The 22,500-nt window shown below is 33.6% G+C and overlaps 1 protein-coding gene across 1 annotated transcript in view; it reads right to left on the bottom strand.

Annotated features, from left to right (window-relative positions):
* The window catches only part of LOC136851620 (innexin unc-9-like), a 238,348-nt gene extending 218,907 nt beyond the window's left edge, over positions 1-19,441 (bottom strand). Inside the window, exon 1 of the mRNA XM_067126004.1 lies at positions 18,602-19,441. The gene's annotated coding sequence lies outside the window, so the exon portion shown is untranslated. The remainder of the gene's footprint in view (positions 1-18,601) is intronic.
* Positions 19,442-22,500: the final 3,059 nt, after the last annotated feature.

The following is a 22,500-nucleotide window of genomic DNA, read 5'->3' as shown; positions in this document are numbered from 1 at the left end:
ACAGATTTTCCAACGTAAGTGATGGCTAGTCGACTTCCTAACGAAAAGAGTGATTGGACAAAAATTCTTTTGCTTTTATTGATATAAAGTTCAGCGATGTTTTATCAGAGCTTTGGAAGTTTTCTTTTTTCTGTGCTATCCCTTTCTAGTCTGTCAGCTTTCCTTACTGTGAATTTCAATCTTTATCGAGTTTAGACAAAAAAATTATGATCGTAGTGGAAAATTATTGTGGCTCTTCATTTCAAGATTTATAATTTACATACTTGGTTTTGTCTCACACTCAGAATATGTATGAGTGTATGTATGAATGTACACACACACACACACACATATATATATATATATATATATATATATATATATATATATATATATATATATATATATATATATAAACCATTGTTCGAAAGCATGAAAATTACTCCAGCTTTAGAGGCCCTGGGAGATAGTCTCCTCTGCCTGCAGAAGTTAGGGCGAAGATGCAATGCATTACTACTCTAATACAGTTCAACTTGTATTTTGATATGTTACTTACATTATTATTTATATATTTTTTAATAACTGATCTCCTCTTTCTGTATTTCGTATTACCTTCTGTTACTTCTTTCAAATGAGCATCATATTCTTTGGAAACTTGAATTTCAAGTCAGTGGTCTCTGTGGGCTTGTTCCATATGAATAGGTTTCATCTCCTTAATAATAATAATGATAATAATAATTGAATTGTAATCCTTTTCCCCTCAGGTGGCTTAAGTGCTTGTTAACCTGCCGGTTGTCAGTTACTGGCCACATGCCATGCGCCACTTTGCCTGCGACCTACTATATTTGCCTAAGTACATATTATACAGTTAAAATGTAAAAATTAAGTTATCAAAGGCAAAATACATTTTAATTGGACACACTTCCATCAGTCCATCTTGTAAGGGATTTGAAATCCCCCTTTACTCCTTGGTGAACCAAGCCTTCAAACCAGTAACACGAAAAGATTTTATGCGTACATGTGTCTGTGTGTCATTGTGGCTGGAAATTAAATAAGAAGATAAGTTTCAGTCCCCCAGCTGCTTTGAACGAGGCAGATAACTTGTTTTCTCCAGCACACGTAATATATGTAAATTTTAAAATGTATTTCCTCATTTGATTGCCATTTACATTAACATTCATATATTTCAGTGCAAATGGGGGTTTGCAGCGTTATCTAACTAGCGTACAGAAGAGTCTTTTGTAACAGCGTGCTGGAGGCATATGTGTGGCACTGAGTTCCGACTAGGTGAAAACAATATTTTTTACTCTGCGTGGAAATTCTGCCCCATTGGATGCGAGTTCAAACTATTTGAGGGCCAAAACTTATTCCCCCATTGCTTGCCTCTGTGAATTATCTCCATATTGCTTGCCCTTTACATTAGCATTCATATTTATTACGTGAACAGGTGATTTATAATGCCAGATAAAAAAATTATATATACACACACATATATATATATATATATATATATATATATATATATATATATATATATATATATATATATATATATATATATACACACACATATATATATATATATATATATATATATATATATATATATATATATATATATATGCAAAGGCTGTCATTCATAATAACGCACTCACGGACTATATACTGCTTGTTTAATCATTACCTTGATAACAAATACACATCATGAAAAAAGATGCAGATACTCTTCATAAAGTTACAAATACAGATTTCCTCGATATATCCCCGCCATAGAAATTCCTCCTACATTAATCCTTCAGGATTTTCCATTTTTCTTTCATGTCTATTTTTTCGTGGAACAAGTACGAGATGGACACCTTCCGCTCGTGATCTGTGATATATAGATCTCACGAGCAAGGGCAGCATCAGTTGTTACAAGACTTGATGCAGTGAAAATTTAGCAATGAACGACCACATAAATCTCCGCTGCAATTGGAATTTTTATGAAGAGAGAAATTTGCAAGAAACAGACCCTGTAGTATAACTTTAACCGAGTGGCTCGACTCCTCCTCCTCCTCCTCCTCCTCCTCCTCCTCCTCCTCCTCCTCCTCCTCTTCCTCCTCCTCCTCCTCCTCCCTCCTCCTGTGGAAGGGTCTCAAAACTCAGAAAATTGTTTTAGTTAATACAACCCATATGTTGAGAATCAGCGATTTCAAAGTTTATGGAAACATTATCAGACAATTGCTCGTTGGAGTATAGAATTAAATGATTGTTAGCATATTGTCCAAATGTCTATCAGTTCACAGTACATGTTTTCTCCTAATTTGCAACCCTTGTTGCAGTTTGCTACTTCTGGTGTTAGAAAAACGGCGCCAGTAGCTGTAGACGTATACTAAAATTCCAGTTTGTAGGATAATTAGTTCTTTCATGGAGGGTTAGTAATTATCCAGGCAGAATAAAAACCGATTAAAATGAACTTTTAGGTACTGTATTGTTAGTATTACCTCCGCTAACTAAGTTGGAAAGAAGTTATGTTTTCACCCATGGTTGCATGGCTTTTTTTTTTATCAGACTTTGATGAATCTTGGCAGATGTGTACATATGACCTAGGAACGATCAGATTTTTGGTAGAAAAGGATCGACGTGACTTTGCAGCCATGAAAATAATCTCCCCCTATTGTGAAATATAAGATTTTTCTGTAGTTGAAAGGCTTCACGGCCAATTACATATCTGTGGTGTCCTTTTCATGTTGCATTTTTATTGTGCTTATGATACTCACATTCAAGCACACTCGATGGTGCGAGTTCATTTTTTCACTGTTGAGTGACATTGCTGGAGTTTGGCCTTCTTAGACATTATTATTATTATTATTATTATTATTATTATTATTATTATTATTATTATTATTATTATTATTACATCCTTCTACTGTTATAAATATTATCAGCAAATAAATCATATGTATACACATAATATATGTATGTGTACATATACATATATATATTATACATATACATATAATGTATTTACTGATAATATTTATAACAGTAGATGGATGTAATATAATATATATATATATATATATATATATATATATATATATATATATATATATATATATATATATATATATATATATATATATATATAATGTGCGTGTGTGTGAGTGTGTGTATACAGTATATATGTGTGTGTGTCTATCTCAAAACAAAAGACAGTTTCTAATTTCATTTGCTCCGTATGAGTATTAACTTGCGAAGACTATTTAGTTAGATATCTGAACATTCCTTGCAGACATTTTGTATATCGTTAATATGAAATATGCACTTGAATGAATAAGAATTATATATGCAAAATAAAATGTGAAAGTTAACCAGAAAACGGAACTACTAAGATTCAGCTGGGTGTGTGTCTTGTCATGTTTACCAACCATCATGAAAGCTTGTATTCTGCTCCAACTGTTCAAATAGTAAATATTTCATTGCCTTGCACGATATTCTTGATTCGTAACCTCTCTTTGCTTCCGACTCTTGAGGCCTAGTGTGAGCTTTAAAGATAATTATACACATACGTACATACAAGCACATTTATGTATGTATATATATATATATGTATGCATATATATATATATATATATATATATATATATATATATATATATATATATATATATATATATATATATATATATACATACAGACATATAAATATACATGCATACATATATATGTGTGTGTGTATGTATATATATATATATATATATATATATATATATATATATATATATATATATATATATATATATATACAGTATATATGATAATTTTATGGATACATGATGTCAGTCATTTTTATATTATTTGTATTATCCAACGAGAAAAGAATACTTCTGGAAATTTTTAAAAGGCTGAAATTATTATAGTTCAAAGCTGCTGTTACCTTTGACATGAATTTCATGAACGGGATTCTTAGACGTTTGTTCGTGTGTATTTGCATGGAGACTAAGAGAGAGAGAGAGAGAGAGAGATAGAGGTCAGAAATATGCTAAGAACGGTTTCTTATATATTTATAGAAGAATCTAGAGAATTATTTTATATGTAATTTTTTTTGTTAGACATTCAAAGCCGATACTGTTCACTGTTGGATCCATTCTCAAGTCTCTGTTCAACAAAACTTTCTAACCCTAAAGGACAAAGGAATTTTTGTTTGCTCCCTTTCATCTTTTGATTATCTCTGTATTTTATATGTTAGTTTAAATATTGTTATTATCATTATCGTCATCATCAGCAGCAGTAGTAGCTTCATGAATACTTCTTACATCTCACTCATTTCCCGCCCTAAATCGAACAAACTGTTTTGAATTGACGTTTCAGTATTCCTTTGAAAAATTTTATTCTTTTTTGCGATATGAACACCTTGCATTTTTCATTAATGTTTCGCACTAAATCCGCCTCTGTTAATTTACTTGAAATATTGATACAAGAGACAGCCTACATATAAAGACTGAAGATTAAGGAACGCTTTTCATGGTGCGTAGGCAAAACGCTTTTATTGCATTTCCTCTGACTTTTTCCAAATATCTGTATTCAATAAAATTGTAAGAGGGTAGCTTCTTAAAAGGTAGACTAATTCGACCCTAAGCAATTTTCTTCACAATCTGGAAACTAATAATTATGCAGACATAATTAATAAACACGTTTATATCCTTATGCACACATTATATATATATATATATATATATATATATATATATATATATATATATATATATATATATATATATATATATATCATTGTATATACATTATATATGTCCTTCTGTCCATATCCTGTATGTACTGAGTATAATCGAAGACTAAATTAGAATTCCAACCAAAATGCGTACAAAGACAATGAGATTTCTTACATTTCATGTACTTGATAGCTCTAGGAGCCAGGTGCTACGGATGGTTTACGATGTGGCACCAGAATGGGAGATAAATTGAGACAAATGACGGCTGAGCTACGGACCTCTTTTAAGAACGTTGCTCAAATACCCAGCTAGTACGGCCTTTGCATTTATTTGCAGTAGTATTGGTTCTATGTTCAGGTTTATTGAAGGGCAGAATAAAATAGATATTACGTGTTTTGTAGTAATACAACTTTTAGGTTTATTTGATTAGGAAGGTAGAATATCTTTGACATCAGAAAGCATTACCTGCTAAGTCATTTTTGAATGCAATAGAAAAAAACGTTAAGACGCATTGTCATCTGTAACCGTGAGGCAGTCAGAAATAGAGAAGTTATTATGAAAATTTAAGAACGTAAAACTCAAAATGCCCTCTTAATTAAGAATTTGGTGAATTCATTTTACAACTTCAACAAATGCAGTCTTGTCATGACCTGGAAAAAAGGATTTACAACTGAGAATTCATCATTGCTCTCTCTCTCTCTCTCTCTCTCTCTCTCTCTCTCTCTCTCTCTCTCTCTCTCTCTCTCTCTCTCTCTCTGTATCTATATATATATATATATATATATATATATATATATATATATATATATATATATATATATATATATATATATATACACACATATATATAAAAGAATTAAGCTACAAATGTCTTTTTATATCCAATTCGCTCTACCTCGGAAATAATATATTTTCATATATGTTACCCTAGATGGCCATGTGGTTCAAGGCGCGTCACTGTAATCCTGAGTTCTTGTCTTCCGTGGTTCGAGCCACAAGATGACGAACTTATAATCAATTAAAAAAATTCCCCTTAGGGTAACATATATGAAAATATATTATTTCTGAGGTAGAGCGAATTGGATATTAAAGGACATTTGTAGCTTAATGCTTGCATATGAATCACAGTGATGTGATCAAATTTATATATATATATATATATATATATATATATATATATATATATATATATATATATATATATATATATATATATATGTGTGTGTGTGTGTGTGTGTGTAGAGAAATGAACACACACACACACACATATATATAGAGAGAGAGAGAGAGAAAGAGAGAGAGACTGTATGTATATAATGCATGTTTTCATGAATGTATGTATGTGGTATGAGTGTGTGTTTTCTTGGGTGAGATGCATACAGTGGTGATGTTGCGACTGATAACGTGAGCAGGGTCCATATGGGGGAAAAATTCTGGAGTAAGGGGACTATTATGTAACGGACAGGTAATAGAGCCAACAGTAAGAATTATAAGGACATAACGGTACCAGTAACTAATGGTGTTTGGTAGGATTTTGATTGAGAAAACAAAACAGATGAGAGAAGGACTGAGAGGTGGATGATATAGGTTTAAAACAGGAAAAGGATGTATAAATCAAGTTTTGTTATGAAACAATTAAGTTTGAAGTTTGAAAGCTGTGTATGGCATACATGGACTTGGAAAAATTTGTTAATACAATCAGCAGAGACCTAGTTCTTAAGGTGTTGAGAATGTATGGTACAGAAGAAAGTTACTGAGAGCGATTAAAAGTTTTTGGCATGGAAATTAAGTGGATTGAGGCAAGGATGTGTTATGTCTCTGTCTATTAAGTATCTTAAAGGTTGGAGTGATGCTAGAGGTCAGAGAATGTATGCTAGAGTTATGCACAAAGTTGTGGAATAAGAAATTGAGTCGTGAATGGTTTGATGTTTGTAAGTGATACAGTGCTGACTGGGCATAGTTAAGAGAAACCGCAGAAATAGTCAAATACTCCGAAAGTGTGTTCAAGAGGAGTAAGTTTAGAGTAAATGGCTGTAGTAGTGTTATGTGGGTGAATAGAAACGAAGATGATGGCCCACCGAGTGTAGATATGGATTATGGAGGAATGGAAGCAGTTGATACAGAAAAGTGTCTAGAAATAAGTTAACAGATGGGGGTAGGATGGGAGAATAGAATAGTTACAGAGTAGGTGAAGCAAAAAGGGTAGTGGGGTATGCGCAAGAGATTGTTAAAAGACTACAATTATCCATGGAGGCCAAGGTGGAAATGTATGAAGGGATTGTTGTACCAACATGGCAGAGGAGTGAGTATATCGAATGAGATGGAAAAAAAAATGTCGAAGCTTTTGAGATAAACCTTTGCATAGCTTATGCAGTTTAAGAAGAATTGATAGTATGAGAAATGTAGAGCTATCTAGATGTGATAAAAAGGTGAAAGGATGGATCAGTGTTTTGGGATGGTTCGGTCATGCGGACAGGATGGACGGTAATGCGATAGTAAAAAAGTACATAATACAGAAGGGTTAGAGAGAGTGAGAAGAAGAATACTTTTAAAGGGTTGGAAAAGGGTGAGAAAGAGGGGTTCAGTATCCAGGATATGCAAGAATGCATGCAGAATTTGACTGAATTTGTTAGTAGGGTTCGATGCACCGCTGATGAGCCTTTGGGTGATGTTGTAGAAGTTTTATTATACTTGGAGTTCATCCACAATCAGTATTTAAGAATGAACGCGGCGCTAAACATCGTGTTGTTTTTTCGATGGAGCCATCCGTTGTTAGGGGAAATGGCATAATGTATATATATGTATATATAAAGTTTTGAATGTTTCTGGAGGAAATGTGAAGGATAGTGTAAATTCTCAGTAGATATTTTGGAGAAGAATTTTTTTTATGGTAACACCCGAGCCTTAAAAAAGAATTTGAATGTCACTAGTGTCAGTGCAGTTGACAAACTTTAGTGTGTATATTCTATTAATTATTTCAGAATTTTATAAACTCTTATGGAATTCGATTTATTATTTTTTTTATTGAAAGTGTAGCCTAAAGAATCATGGTATGTTTGAATAAGTGTGACATATAAGTTTGCTACAGTGTTCTGGTTGGAGTAAGTTATGGCTCGTAATTTCGGCAGTCCCCAGTGGAAGCTTTAGTGCTCCCCTAAATATCTTATGTTACACCCCTCCAGCAATTCATAATTTTGAAAAAAAACACGATCTCGCTAAGGCTTCTAAAATATAGGTTAGCGCCGCTGAGTGCCTCTGAATTCCGTACTTTCCGTTTCCAATCTTCCCTTTTAGAAACTGCTGTTCCCCTGCGAGTGACACGTCATGCCTGTTTGTGCTATTTAAACAGATCATCGTACCCCTTTATGAAAGCATGTCAGAGTGACAATTATTGTGGCACATCAGTGTCTTTAACTTTCAAGTCCCAGTTAACTAGGTTAAATTTGCTCACATAAATAAATGGTATTTGAAGTTATGCCCGTATTCGTATGGTTAGGACCAGAGTCAGTTTTCGAATTTTCCCTCATATTGTTAGTTACAATTTTTAAAGGTGATTAACATATTCCAGTTACACATGATATGGTGCACTTTTAGTCCCTTAAAGGTTTAAATGAACGTGAGAAAACTGTTAGTTATCTTACTTTGTTCGAATTTATTTTGTTTGTTTGTACGAGACACGGTCGAGTTTCTCAGTCTGTGTAAAGGGATTCCGTCATGATGATGAGCTTTCTTTATTGGCACATGAAGTGACTGACGTTGTGGAGGTTTTCAACCAAAGTTCCCCCTGATTCGGGGTTCAAAGGAGGACTGTCGCGGTGACCGTTGTCCTGTTATTTTGAGTTATCCGTATTAAAGGAAACAACTGCTACAGAGTGATAATGTACACGTCCGTTAGAGTCCATTGTGCTTTTCGTGACAAGTTGTAAATTATTACCTGGTAGTCAGTAGACTGAAATGATTCGGAAAGGAGATGAAGATTGAAATGAGTTTAGCAGTCCTTTCCCAAAATACTATCAGAGGGGCAACACATTCTTGAGCCACCCATTTTACGGAAAGGTGCTCATTATTATTATATCATTATTAGCCATTGCAATTCTAGTTAGAAAAGCAGGAGGCTACCAACTTTCACTCAGTCTGGAGCCACCCCCTTTCAAAGGGAAAATGGATATAGGTGATATGTATTATTATTATTATTATTATTATTATTATTATTATTATTATTATTATTATTATTATTATTATTATTATTTAAGTTGCAGCCTTAGAGAAACCAGAATGCTACAACCTAAATTGCCCAAATGGGGAAAGCAGTTCAATATAAGAACGAAATTGAGAAAGAATGAATAAACTATGGAGGAGACGTAACAAAGTAAAGCAAAAAAGATATTAACAACAAAGATAAATTACAAGTTTAATAAGACAATTAACAAATTACAAAATGAGACTGATGTCAACTAGATCAACAACAAAAATCTGCCACAAGTTTGAAGTTCTTGAGTTCAGACAATTCAACTATAGGAGTAGGAAGACCATTCGACAATTGGATCACACCAGCAGTAAAATTTTTAGAAAACTGTCTTCTACTAAAGGCAAGATTTTTAGAATTAACTGCATGTCTAGTAGTGGATGGTTTATGCTGGGAAGATCTGAGTGCAGGATGGTCAGAACTATGGACTATCTTGCATAGAATGCGTAGTGAGGTAGTTAATATCAAGATCAGTGATATGAAATTCAACAGAACTCGAGTTCTTGTCCAACAATTCCACTTGTGTCAGCTGGTGAAGTCCAAATGTGGGAATAATTTTCAAAGCATGGAAGATTTAAGGATTAAAACATTTTATATGGACAGACAGGTCTCCAAAATTTTGTATGTTGATATTGTAGTGATGGAGATACGAAGCCTAATCTTTTCAGTTGCAAATCTTTTATTTAGAGGTCATGATAAAGCTATATGCTCTTGATTAAACATACAAAAGGGTACCCGACCTGACAAAAAATTGAAGCATTCTTAACCCTTAGTCAAAAAGTTTTGTTGTAGAGCTGAAATACTCATGGGATGAATACAGTACCTTCATTCAGAAGAATTAGTTTCATTCAGAAGACTTACTCATCGCTGCAAAGTACCTGTATCCTGCACAACTAAAGTCACTCCTTCCCTATGAAGTGGTTTCTTCCGTGTAACGTTTACCCGCCCCTGTGCCTTTCCCAGCTTGTATCCTTTGTATAATGTGCAGACGACAACAGTATGTATATGGTTAATGAGTGTGATTGCCCTTTGTGTTGTAATTGTTTCTACACAAAATATCCTTTGCCCCTTCTAATCTTTTTAGTGTTTTCGGGAATAATGGCATATTTTAAATTGTTCTCGTTTAACCTATCTTTATATGTAATTTCAGCTTTTTTACATATTTCCTCTTTCATTTCTGTAGGTGGCTATTAAATCACAAAAATCCGTCCAACCAGCTGTATGATTTGGTAATATATACAGTATATATATGTACATATATATATTGTATATATATATATATGTATATGTATATAATTGTATATATATATATATATATATATATATATATATATAATACATTATATATGTACATACATATAATTATGTATATATATATATATATATATATATATATATATATATATATATATATATATATATATATATATATATATATATATATATATATATATATATATATATATATATATATATATATATATATACTTACAGAGAAATAGCCTTTGGACCATTTACCTTATTTCACACTTTTACAGGTTGCCATTGAACATCTTGTTTGATGTCACTGTCTGTATCGCAGAATTAGTGTTTCACCTAATTTTCTTGTGAAATCGCCAATCAGCGGTTACTGTTTTATTCACTGCTGGCCTCATCACATTCTTTCAGTCTGCAGTAGTATATTGTAAGAAATGATTTTGGTTCCTTATTTTGATACTTTGTTTTGGCATCAAATGTATTTTTGTTTTTGTACTGGCACGCTGGTGATGGCAAAATTTGTCTTTATTTTTTGTTTAACCATCTTTTAAAAATTTTATATTTATGATTTCCGTAGTACTTAGTAACTGTTTTTATGTGGATCTTGTTGTTATATTTTATCATAAATGTCGCCAAATTAGGCAGGGAAACATTTTGTTTGGTATTCAGATGTCTCTTACATTATAATTATTTGTAGCTGCCTCTCCAGAACTGTGATGCTTATCAGGACCAGTTATAACATTAGTTTTTCTGGCAAGTTACTTCCAGTGCTTCCTCGAATGTCCCTGTCAAGCTTGCCTTTAGTCTACTTGTCCTGTCTCCATAGGCAGTGTTTACATAACTGCGTGTGTGAACTAAATAACTTAAGGTTAATCTCAAAAATACACTAAACCCTTTGAATTTCTGGCTCAAGTTTAGAACCTTATTTATGTTCTTATATTTAGCTCTCTTCATATGTATCTATCTATCTATCCATCTATCTATCTATTTATCCATGTGTGTGAGCGTATAAGTTTACATACATACACACCCACACACACACACACATATATATATATATATATATATATATATATATATATATATATATATATATATATATATATATATATATATATATATATATATATATATATATATATATATATATATATATATATATATATATATATATATATGTGTGTGTGTGTGTGTGTGTGTGTGTGTGTGTGTATTATATAAAAGCATAAAGCTACAAATGAACTTTAATATCCAATTCGCTCTGCCTCGGATATAATATATTTTCATATATGTTACTCGAAGAGGAATTTTTTAGTTGATAATAAGTTCGTCGTCTCGTGCGTTCGAACCACGGAAGACAAGAACTCAGGTTTATGGCGTCACTGTAGTCCCGAGTTCTTGTCTTCCGTGATTCGAGCCCATGAGACGACAAACTTATTATCAACTAAAAAATTTCCCTTCGGGTAACATATATGAAGCTTAATGCTTGTATATGAATCACGGTGATGTGATAAAATTCATTTATATATATTATATATATATGTGTATATATACATACATTATATATATATATGTGTATATATGTATTATATATTATATATATATGTATATATATATATATATATCAGAGGGGTAGGAACCTCCTAAAAAGTTGGGGGGCGAGTGCAAGGGACAAGATAAAGTTGCCAAGTTATAAAAGTAAATGCATGATTAAGAAAAAAAAGACAATATCTGCCGCAGCAAGTATAATTATTAATAGGTTGTCCTAATGCAATGATATATGCAATATCTCTTAGTTGTTTCAGCAATGATCATTATTGCCCAAAATAACTTATATATATGTAAAGCTAAGGATTAATCCAGGTGAACTGTCCAAAGAACTGAAGTCCAGCATTGTTCTTTTTGATAAAATCAATAGCAATATGCTTTGTATTTAGATCATCTGTTAACCCTTTATGGGCATGTAGGAGTAAGACGTTATTTAGTCTCTTTTGACACATAGTGGAGTGAAGATAAGTTTTGATCCTACGAAGAGTTGAGAAACTCCTTTCTGATGTGGCTGTGGTTACTGGAACGGTCAGGTAAATCTTTATAAGTTTATTGAGTTCAGAGACCATAGCAGCAGCAACAGGATTGTTTTCCAGTGACTGTAATGCATCACTAACTGTAGATACAGTAGTCATCTTACTAGGCCATCAGTTTCTCCAACTTTGCACAGGGTTGTTAGCATGCCCAGTTCATGATAAAGTTTCTTCAAATCAGTGTCTTTGGAGTACATGGTCAGTGACTCTGGTATTTCTGCTGGACCTCCATTAGCTGATGTTATTATTATAGTTTCCATTTCATGAAGATGTTGTAGCTGGCGCTCTGAGATCGATCAATGAATTCGCGGTTCATCAAGTCTAGTACTTCATAGTACTAAGTGTGATAGTGTCCTCAACATCTAATGGGAAATGTTCTGCTGCACTGCCGCCATCAACTCTCTTAGGTACATGTCTCCTTCTTGGTAACTTTGGTTCCTCTATTTCCTCTATTTCTCCTGCTGCCATTTGAACATCTCTGAAGAAAGTGCTGAACTTCTCATCACTCCGAAGATCAGCATAGTACTTTCTGGCAAGCTCTACAACTTTGGTAGCATCATGAACTGAGATCTTTATATAGCTTGGAGATTTATTGATAGTGTCTCAGAGGCTGCAAAGACCAATATCTCAATTTCAGACCAAAGATAGTTTTAAACTTCTCCATTTTAGCCATTTGTCCACCAGCTCGACGGGAGTATTCATCATTGGTAGTGGTGTTGATTTCTTCCAGAGTTTTCAGGGCTTGGTAGTTTTCAAGGTTGGAATTAAGTGACTCGGCGTGGACAGTCCATCTGGTTGTCCATACAGGCTTGAGATTTCCAGAAACGCCTGAGCCAGCACTTTCTTGCTTCGATTTGAAAAGACCTTCTCTCTTGGGGAAAGTATTATGAGCTGTCAGATTTCATGTGCCAAATCAAGAGCATCTCTAATTGCTGGACACTTTCGAGTGACATCTTGGAGGCACAAGTTGAGAGAATGTGCCAAACAGTGTACTTTCAGAGCTATAGGGGTTTCCTTCATTATCCTAGTTGCAAGCCCTTTAATTCTTCCCTGCATATTTGCAGCTCCGTCATACCCTTGTCCACGGCAGTGCAAGACGAACTAGTACGTCTTTCAAGGCAATCCATAGGGCTTCACTAGTTATGTTGGGAACATTGACCATTCCAACACAGTCTTCGTGAATTATCATGTTATTGTCAACCCAACGAATTGATATGCTGAATTGTTCTTTATTTGATATGTCCTTAGTTTCATCACAAAGGACTGCGTAGAACTTTACTCTCTTGGATTTTCTTGACAATATCACGTAGAACAGAATGTCCCATCAAAGTTTTGAGTTCACTGATGATCTCAGGAGATGTGTAGTATGAACCCAAGTCTACTTGGTGCCTGGGATCAATGTCACTGACCCTTAGTTTCAGCAGTTGCCAAAGATTCCCCTCTGATTCTTTGTGTACAGTATTTGAACTTACTTGAAGTAGAAGCAACTAGCTCATATTGCTGAACACAGCCTCATACGGCCTTGAAAAGTCATCAATAGTGCGCTTCATGACAACAGTGGTCAGTGACCGTTCCCATTGGTACTGTGTATATCAGCACTGCAAAAATAAGGTCAGCACCAAGATGTCACTATTGCTGAGTCAGAGATAATGGACAAAGATTGTTGGACACAGTGTTGCCAAATGGCATATGGAGTCTGGACACATTGTTGCCAGATGACATCTGCAATATTTCTGGAGGAATTGGGGCAATGATTCCTGGAATTTTACCGTTTATATATATATATATATATATATATATATATAATATATATATATATATATATATATATATATATATATATATATATATAATGTATATATATATATATATATATATATATATATATATATATATTATATATAGTTTTACATATATAATATATATATAATATATTCATTAAGTTTTTTCGTCTGAAAAATGGGGGCAAAATACCCTTTTGCCTTCCCTCTGAATTAAAAACATGGGGACACATGCGCCCTCTGCCCCTATCTTCTATTTGTCTGTTTATCTATGTATATGTGTATATGTTATAATACATACATATAAATATATATGTGTGTGTTTATATATACACACACACACACACACACATATATATATATATATATATATATATTTATCTATCTATCTATTTGTCTGATTTATCAAATCTATGTGTATTATATATATATATACGTGTTTATATATATATATATATATATATATATATATTTATATATATAAAATATGTATGTATTTATTTGTGTGTTTATATATATATATATATATATATATATATATATATATATATATATATAAAATATAATATATGTATGTATTTATTTGTATATATATATATATATATATATATATTTATATATATATATATATATATATATATATATATATATATATATACATATATATATACATATATATATAATATATGTATATATATGTATATATATATATATATATATATATATATATATATATATATATATATATATGTGTGTGTGTGTGTGTGTGTGTGTGTGTGTGTGTGTGTGTGTGTTGTGTGTGTGTGTGTGTGTTTTAGAGGGTGCAGTAAACCAGTAAACCACGGGATGAACAGAGTTTTCTGCCACCGAAACCTTACATAATCACTGAGGTTGGTCTTGTTGTGGTTTTGCCTTTTAGTTGGATGGTATTGTTTATACTAATATTTTAGTCCTTATCAAAACATAGTTTTTGAAGTAAAGGGTCAAAACATTTTAATTTAGGTTGGATAGGAAACTGGTGAAATTGGTATCGATGATTGAAATGTAAAATGCTGTTGGGTTTTATCTAAGTGATCATCTGTATTTTGCGTATGAAGGTTACCTCTGCTAGTTTCTCTTTGTTACTGACAGAACATTATTTAGTTTTGTTTTTGAAAGATCTTGTGTAGAGTTCCCTTTTCAGAGGGATGATTGAAAGAAATTATATTGAACTGAACATTGAGTAAAAATTAGACGTTTTAGTATCAATTTCAGTGTCATTTATTATGAAATGAATGAACTGAAAAGCAACTTTTATAGACGGATGATTTATGAATAGTACATTGTCTAAAGAAAATCATCCATCAATTCCAAGTCCCTTTATGATGTAATAAAAATGCCATAGTCTGTGTCGATCAGTTTTATAAAAAGCATTATTTCAAAACAAATCGATGTTTGGTGCTCTGAAATAATAAAAGATTCCAGTTCAAAGTGTTGTTACTAATCAGAGTTTTGTTTTCCGTAAGAAACTCAACCAGGATACCTTTCAAGTCGTGAGACAGTTGATATACAGCAGATCAGTTTGCAATTTAAAACGAGTTTGCTGAAGGATTGTTAAATGACGGATATGCCAGTTGGAAAATGTGCAGTCAGGATTCATATCTTATTTAATAATAATTAATAATAATAATAATAATAATAATAATAATAATAATAATAATACATTAAGTGATCAAGCTAAAACTATTTGCCCGGATTAAATAATCAGTTATCTCGTCAGACTTGACTTCAGTGATTTAATCAAAGTCAGAATTCAACAGTGATTTACTTAATCAGGTTTTTGTTTCTTGAGGTTTGAATTATGCTGAGTTAGTAGACAAGCCTGACTTGAGTCCTGGGTACGAGTGGTCTGAAGAGAATGTATTTTTTTTTTCTATGTAATAAACTTATCCAATACTTGACTTATTAACGCATCAAGAAATAATATATAATCAATTCAGAGGGGATGTAATAGTTTGAATGATAGAAAAATAACTAAAAGGTTATAAAATGTTTTTATTTCATGTTTTTTCTGAATTTATGACCCATGGGAATGATAAATGTTTTAGTAATTTGTCATTATACATTTTCGTTCTCATTTGAGGCACTGGATTTTTTTAAGTACTTTGTTTTCTTTTAATTAAGGAGACATTTTTTCCCCGCCGTTCTACAGCTGAAATTCCATGTGGTAGTAAAATTATAAAAATTATTTTATTACATTACATTGTTGAAGCTTCATATATAGTTCTTTGTATTGCAATAATCTGTACAACCCAGAAGTGCTTATGCTAAGTCATGATAGTATTTCTCTTTATAATTTCACTTATCGTCGTTATGATAATTTTAACTGTTGTTGCTGTTTTTGATGTTACCTGAAAGTGATGGAAATGGTATTGCCCCCCAAAATATCACAAGACTTAATATACTGTATATATTGATAACGTTTGTATGTGTCCATAATGTAATTTTTTTTATGATTGCTATTAGAAAATGACCCACAATGGAACTCAATAGGGTTTTCTCTTCATGGCAAGAATATCTTGCATTTTAGTATATTTTCATCTGTTTATTAATTAATTAATTTTTCTAATAGACGAGATCTCTTCTTTCTGTATTTCCTCTTATTTCATCTTACTTCTTCCCAGTGAACACCATATTCTTTGGAAGCTTGAATTTCAAGTCAATGGCACCTGTGGGCTTAATCCATATGAATAGGATTTATCTTCTGAATAATAATGATAATAATAATTTTAATCATACAAAATATACCTGAAGCTGGAAGTTAAGAATAGGATATGTGACATACACGTAATCTGATGCCGAGTGTGAAATTCCTTGTTTACAATGACGATTCAAAGACATTATTATTAGCCGTTTTCTCCTTGCTCTACAATCATCAGGTCATTGTATTCTGATGAATTGGTTTACATTTACACCTTAAGAAATATTTTACTTTTAAATGCGGTTCGTTAACACATATATACTCACTATCTTACCTTGAATTTTAAGATTGGTTCCAGTATAGAATGTTGTGATACTTATATTATTGCAGTCGAAGACTATTGCAAACTTTTCCGGAATGGAATTTATTCAAGGTTGAGTGAAACAACCTCGATTTCCTACAGATTTTTTTCAATAGGTATAGGTGAAGTCTTTGTTGAAATAACTGAACGATCATATATGAAACCTCTGGAGCCTTGGTTATACGAACAGATTAGCCCACTTTCTTTTCTTAGTCTTTTCTCATTTGTCCAGTTCAAAGACTAAGAAAGATTAACGGTTAGGCCTATTCTGTCTTGAAGAAAAGACTGTTAAAAGGAAGCTCTTCAATCCTCAATGAAGAATTCAAGAAGAACGGATTCTTTTGATGCGCTCCTTCGTAAAAATCGCTCTTGTCGTAGCTTATGACCGTTCCATCATGAAAGCCAAAACAGCTGTTCTCAAAGAACTAATATCGTCTATTAAGTCAAGATTCTGAAAGAGGAGCCATTATAACACGAACAAAGAGTCCACTGGATACCATTCATTTGTGTCTGTAATGAGACAAAGGAGCGATGTTTTTCATTCACACACTTTTACCCATGACGTATTATTGTCGTAAAAGAATTATTGTTATTAGACTTTTAACAAGAAATATGTTCTTTTATATGACGTTAGAGGCCTTGTTTGTCTTCAACTTCGCACTGATCACCGTACGCGCATTGTAATGAAACAGTATTTTTGAAACATTGTTACGAGACGCTTTTCGCATTAAGAAAAATAGAACATTGCACATGCATCTTCAGGTTTAACCAAAAGAGAATAAGAAAGAAACAGAAAGAGGAGAGTAATTAAGGAAAATAGTCTTAAGGAAGGGAACTAACAGGCCAGCGTCTTCAAGACTTAACCTGAGCTAGAGTGTCCTCTTGGGTTGTTGCCTTTGTGAACAAAGATGTGTGATAAAATAATGTATCACATTATGAGCATGGAGAACGGGCGTTCAGGAACAGAATCGCCCGATGCGGTTGATCTTGGGTTATTGTGTTTAAGATAGCATTTTAATTTAATTTTCCTTGAAGTTCTAAGAAACTTGGATAGCTTAAAATTACATCAGTAAAAATCCACGGAGGCAGGTTGCTCATGAAATCCGAGTTAAACTTGGGGAAAGTGATCTCTGTGGACAATCCTTTTCAAATTTCTTTCCCAGTTCTTTGTTGTGACAGGTCCCAACTCTCCCTCACTTAGTTGCACGTTGGTAAGGGGATTATTATTATTATTATTATTATTATTATTATTATTATTATTATTATTATTATTATTATTATTTTTTTTTTTTAAACCTTTCCTGACCTTTTTCTCAGTTAATCTTCACTTAAAAATAGTTTTGCAGAACATTTTCCTTGTGATCTTTTGTGATAACCTGTATAGAAAGAACATAGTTATGCACATGCCCAAACTTAATAAGAGTAAACACTTAAAGCAGTTTACGAAGAGTGACTTTTCTAAAATAATAGAGTTGAAAACTTCAAAAAGATATCTTCAACTTACCTCGTATCCTGAAAGCGAATCGTAAAACAGGTCAGGTGGTGTTGTTTTCCCGTTTTTCCTTTATTTTTCTAAAAACATAAAATCCACTGTTTTATACGCGGTGAACTGTCGGACACGGAATGTTTATTTTGCTGCTGTCATATCCCCCGGAGTGTTAAATGAAAACTAAAAATGTCTTTATTTTCCAATAAAATAAAGAATTCCGGCGGAAGTAATCCAGCGGAGGAAGACTCTCCTTGCAAGATCAGCTATTCTTTCCTCCGGCCATCGTGGACTCAGGAGGTAATGTTAAGTCTAAAGAAGCGAATACGTCACCAACTGGAGAGAAACTTCTAGTCAATTCACCACCGCACCTTGGCGACAACATTGCCAAGTTGTTGCGAAAAAAGGGGGAACACTTATCACACCATTATGAGGAGGAATGCACGGTAAGCGAAAAGCACCTTCTCCCTTCCTTCTTTTTTTAAAATAAGTTTTTTTTTCTCTCTCTCTCTCCCACTCTCTGTTTCTTGGTTAAGTCTTTTGGCAAAAGTTAGTCTAGCGCTGGCTCTTTTCACACTTTACACCGTTCTGTAAAGTCTCCATCTCCTTAAGCTTATTCAGAAAAAAAATGAAACTGCTTGAAATACCTCAACTACTCCAGAGTACGTCCCGGTAGCCCCGCCGAGCGAAACCAGACCATTAAAAAGGGAAAAGGGCATACGCCGAGGGAGGCACTGCAGCACTTTGCGTTCCAGAGGTGCCAGAGTTGGAAGAGATAGTGAGAGTACAGTGAGAGGAAGAGAAGGTTTGTGTGAATGCACGGACTGCCGGGGAACAACTCAGCGCTCCATCGCCACTGAACAGCTAAAAGAACCTTGACCTGGTATCTCTCGCTCCCCCGCCCCCTCTCACAACTCCCCCTTCCCCGTTCTCTGTCTCTCTCTCTCTCTCTCTCTCTCTCTCTTTCCTCTCCCTCTCCCTCTCCCTCTCCCTCTCTCCCTGCTTCTGTTTGCAACCCCGCCACCTAACCGACCAACCAACCCTGCTCGTAACGCCCGCGAAGACCGCCCTCTACGACTACTTACCCCGCCCACTAAACTTTGACCCGACGAAACCATATCCAGTTTAATAATCTGGATCCTCGTTCGCGCCCTGTAGCCATTACTACAGATTTAAAGATACTGTGGCTGAAGGAGTGGAGGAACTGATCGGTCGTTGTAGGGGAGGAAAATACAATCATAATAGATAAAGAGAAATGAAAAGTAAAATAAGGGAGAAAACAATTAATGATGCACATGAACTGGAAGGGAGAATTATCATTTAATTATCTTTATTCTCGTTGTTATTGGAACTTGTGTTTCTCGATGTCTCAGTGAATCTTGCGACATTTTTTTAAAATCTTTTATACTAGTCTTGATATATACATATAAACAATTCTGTGTTCTTAACTTTCTCTTTAAAAGTGCCGCTTTTCCAGACTGTCGTTTACATAAGTCAGTCTGTCTTCCTCTCCTTAAAAAAGTTCTTCCTCACAAGTCCTGCTCATTTTAAGTTTCTTCTCAGTTCTCTCAACTATTTTTCGGTTTGTTCTCCCTTTTCTTGTCTCGCCTTTCATTTTACAGTTACAGTCTCGTACACGTTCTACATGCGTTTCCTTTCTTTGCAGTGCTTGTTTCTTTTAATCTAATTTCCTTTCATTTTCTTCGTTCTCCCCGCCCCCATATTCTAATTCCAGTTATTCGTTGTATACCATTTCTCTCTTTGTAATTTTTCTTCTGCACTTCTTACACTACCTCTCTCTACGTTTTTATTCGAGCATTTTATCCTTTATATATTTTCACTTTTTCCTGCAATTTGTTTGTCTACTGTATACCTGAGGATGTTGCGCAATTGGAACTGCAATTGTTCAAGCGAAAATGCATTGCGTTACTACCTTAATACTGCTCTCCTAGCAATTAAATCATTTTTATCTATTTAGTAATTTATTGACCTATTGTTCCTTTTTTTTAATAAGTGAGAATCCTGCTTTCTGTATTTCCCTTTACCTCCTCTTACGTCTTCCCAATGAACAAAATATTCTTTGGAAGATTGAATTTCAAGTCAATGGACCCTGTGGGCTTGTTCCATATAAATAGAGTTCATCTTCTGAATATAATAATAATAATAATAATAATAATAATAATAATAATAATAATAATAATAATAATAATATTTTTTCATGCAGCTAATTTCTGTCATTCATTCAAATCTTCTTTCGTTTTACCTTTTTGTATTTTGCTCTTCTTACATGAGTAATATACAAATATTCTTTTATTTTTATCAGTGACTAAATATCCATTTTCTCTCTTCAACTATTTCGCTGTAGACTTATTTTCTTGGGTCATTTGATTTTTCCGTCTCTCACTGATTACAATTTTACTTTTGCTTCCAAACCCAAGACCCATTTTCCTCTGATCTAGCCCTTTTTCTTGACCAAGTTTGTATACAGTTTGCGTTCTCTATTTTTGCGTTTTACGAAACCATTGCTATCCTGTTTTCTTCTAAATTCCAAATTCACCAGTTCACCTGGCTTACTTCTAATCCTCCATAGCTTATACTTCATTCTGCCAAGTGTTTCTTTCACCCAGTGTCTCTTCTGTTTTATATTTTTATATAAATATTTTTTTTTTTATCTCATTTGTATTTCTATAGATGACAGCTTTGCAAGATGACAGCATTTTCCGTCTTCTCTTCCTTTTCCACTTCATTTCTCTCTCATTTTCCATATCCTGTTTCTTGTCACTGTATTTTTTCGCTTATATTTTGCACATATTTATTTATCGTATTTTCTAAGAGTTCTGGTGTTATGAGGATATTTCGTGTCCCATTGTTTCCTTGCGGTATTTTTCTTTTGAAAATATCTGTCCCTTCGTTCTATTGTCTTTCCACAGCACACTTCGCATTCTACCCTTTCAGCTTTGTTTCTCGATGATATAATTTTTCAAAGTTTATTACCTCTCTCATTTCCTCTGATTTTCGTGTGTCCTCTTTCTTAGTTTTATTGACGTCCTTGTACGTTTAGGCTTTTGTCTTTCAATTGTTTTACTCTCGCACTTTGCATCTAGCTTCACTTTTTTTTTTATTACCATATCCCCTTCTCGGTTTTTTCTAATACTTCATTTTGTTTATTCCTTCAGATTTTTTATAAGCCCTAACTTTTCTTTGTTTTTACCTTTTGTCAAAAGTGGCTAAGCATAACAGGAATCAAGATGCATATCGGTCGAAAACTGCCTAATTCAACCGTTATGTCATGTTTTAGCCTGTCTAACATTTTGGAATCGCTAAGGGCTATTAGATATTCTAGATCCAGAGGTGGGAGATTATAACGTGATCCTCCCATGCGGAGATTTCAGTTTTAGTTTTCTGTAAAAGAAAACTATTGAGATGGCTTTGTCTGTCTGGCCGTCCGCACTCTTTCTGTCCGCCCTCAGATCTTAAAAACTACTAAGGTTAGAGGGATGCAAATTGGTATGTTGATCATCCACCCTCCAATCATTACACATACCAAATTGCAGCCTTCTACCCTCTGTAGTTTTTATCTGTTTAATGTTAAAGTTAGCCATGATCGTGCGTCTGGCTCCGCTATAGGGCTAACAACACAGGCCACCAATCGGGCATTGGCTGAAAGTTTCATGAGCCGCGGCTGAGAGTTTCATGGGCCGTGGCTGAAAGTTTCATACAGCATTATACACTGAACAGAAAACTCGATTGCGTCTAAGAAACTTCGGCGCATTTTTTTTTTGTTTTTTTCACTGGGACTATCATCAGAGTTGGTTACTTCGCTATGTTGCGAGTTTGACGTATTAACAAAGTTAAGCTCGTCTATAGATTCATCAAACCGAATTCGTACGGTGCTCCGAATTGTGACAGTTTTCACG

The sequence above is a fragment of the Macrobrachium rosenbergii genome, chromosome 23 (genome assembly GCF_040412425.1).
Source record: "Macrobrachium rosenbergii isolate ZJJX-2024 chromosome 23, ASM4041242v1, whole genome shotgun sequence".
NCBI classification, from domain to species: domain Eukaryota; kingdom Metazoa; phylum Arthropoda; class Malacostraca; order Decapoda; family Palaemonidae; genus Macrobrachium; species Macrobrachium rosenbergii.
The sequence above is the reverse complement of the archived record's forward strand: the minus strand, read 5'-3'. Positions and strand labels throughout refer to the sequence as shown.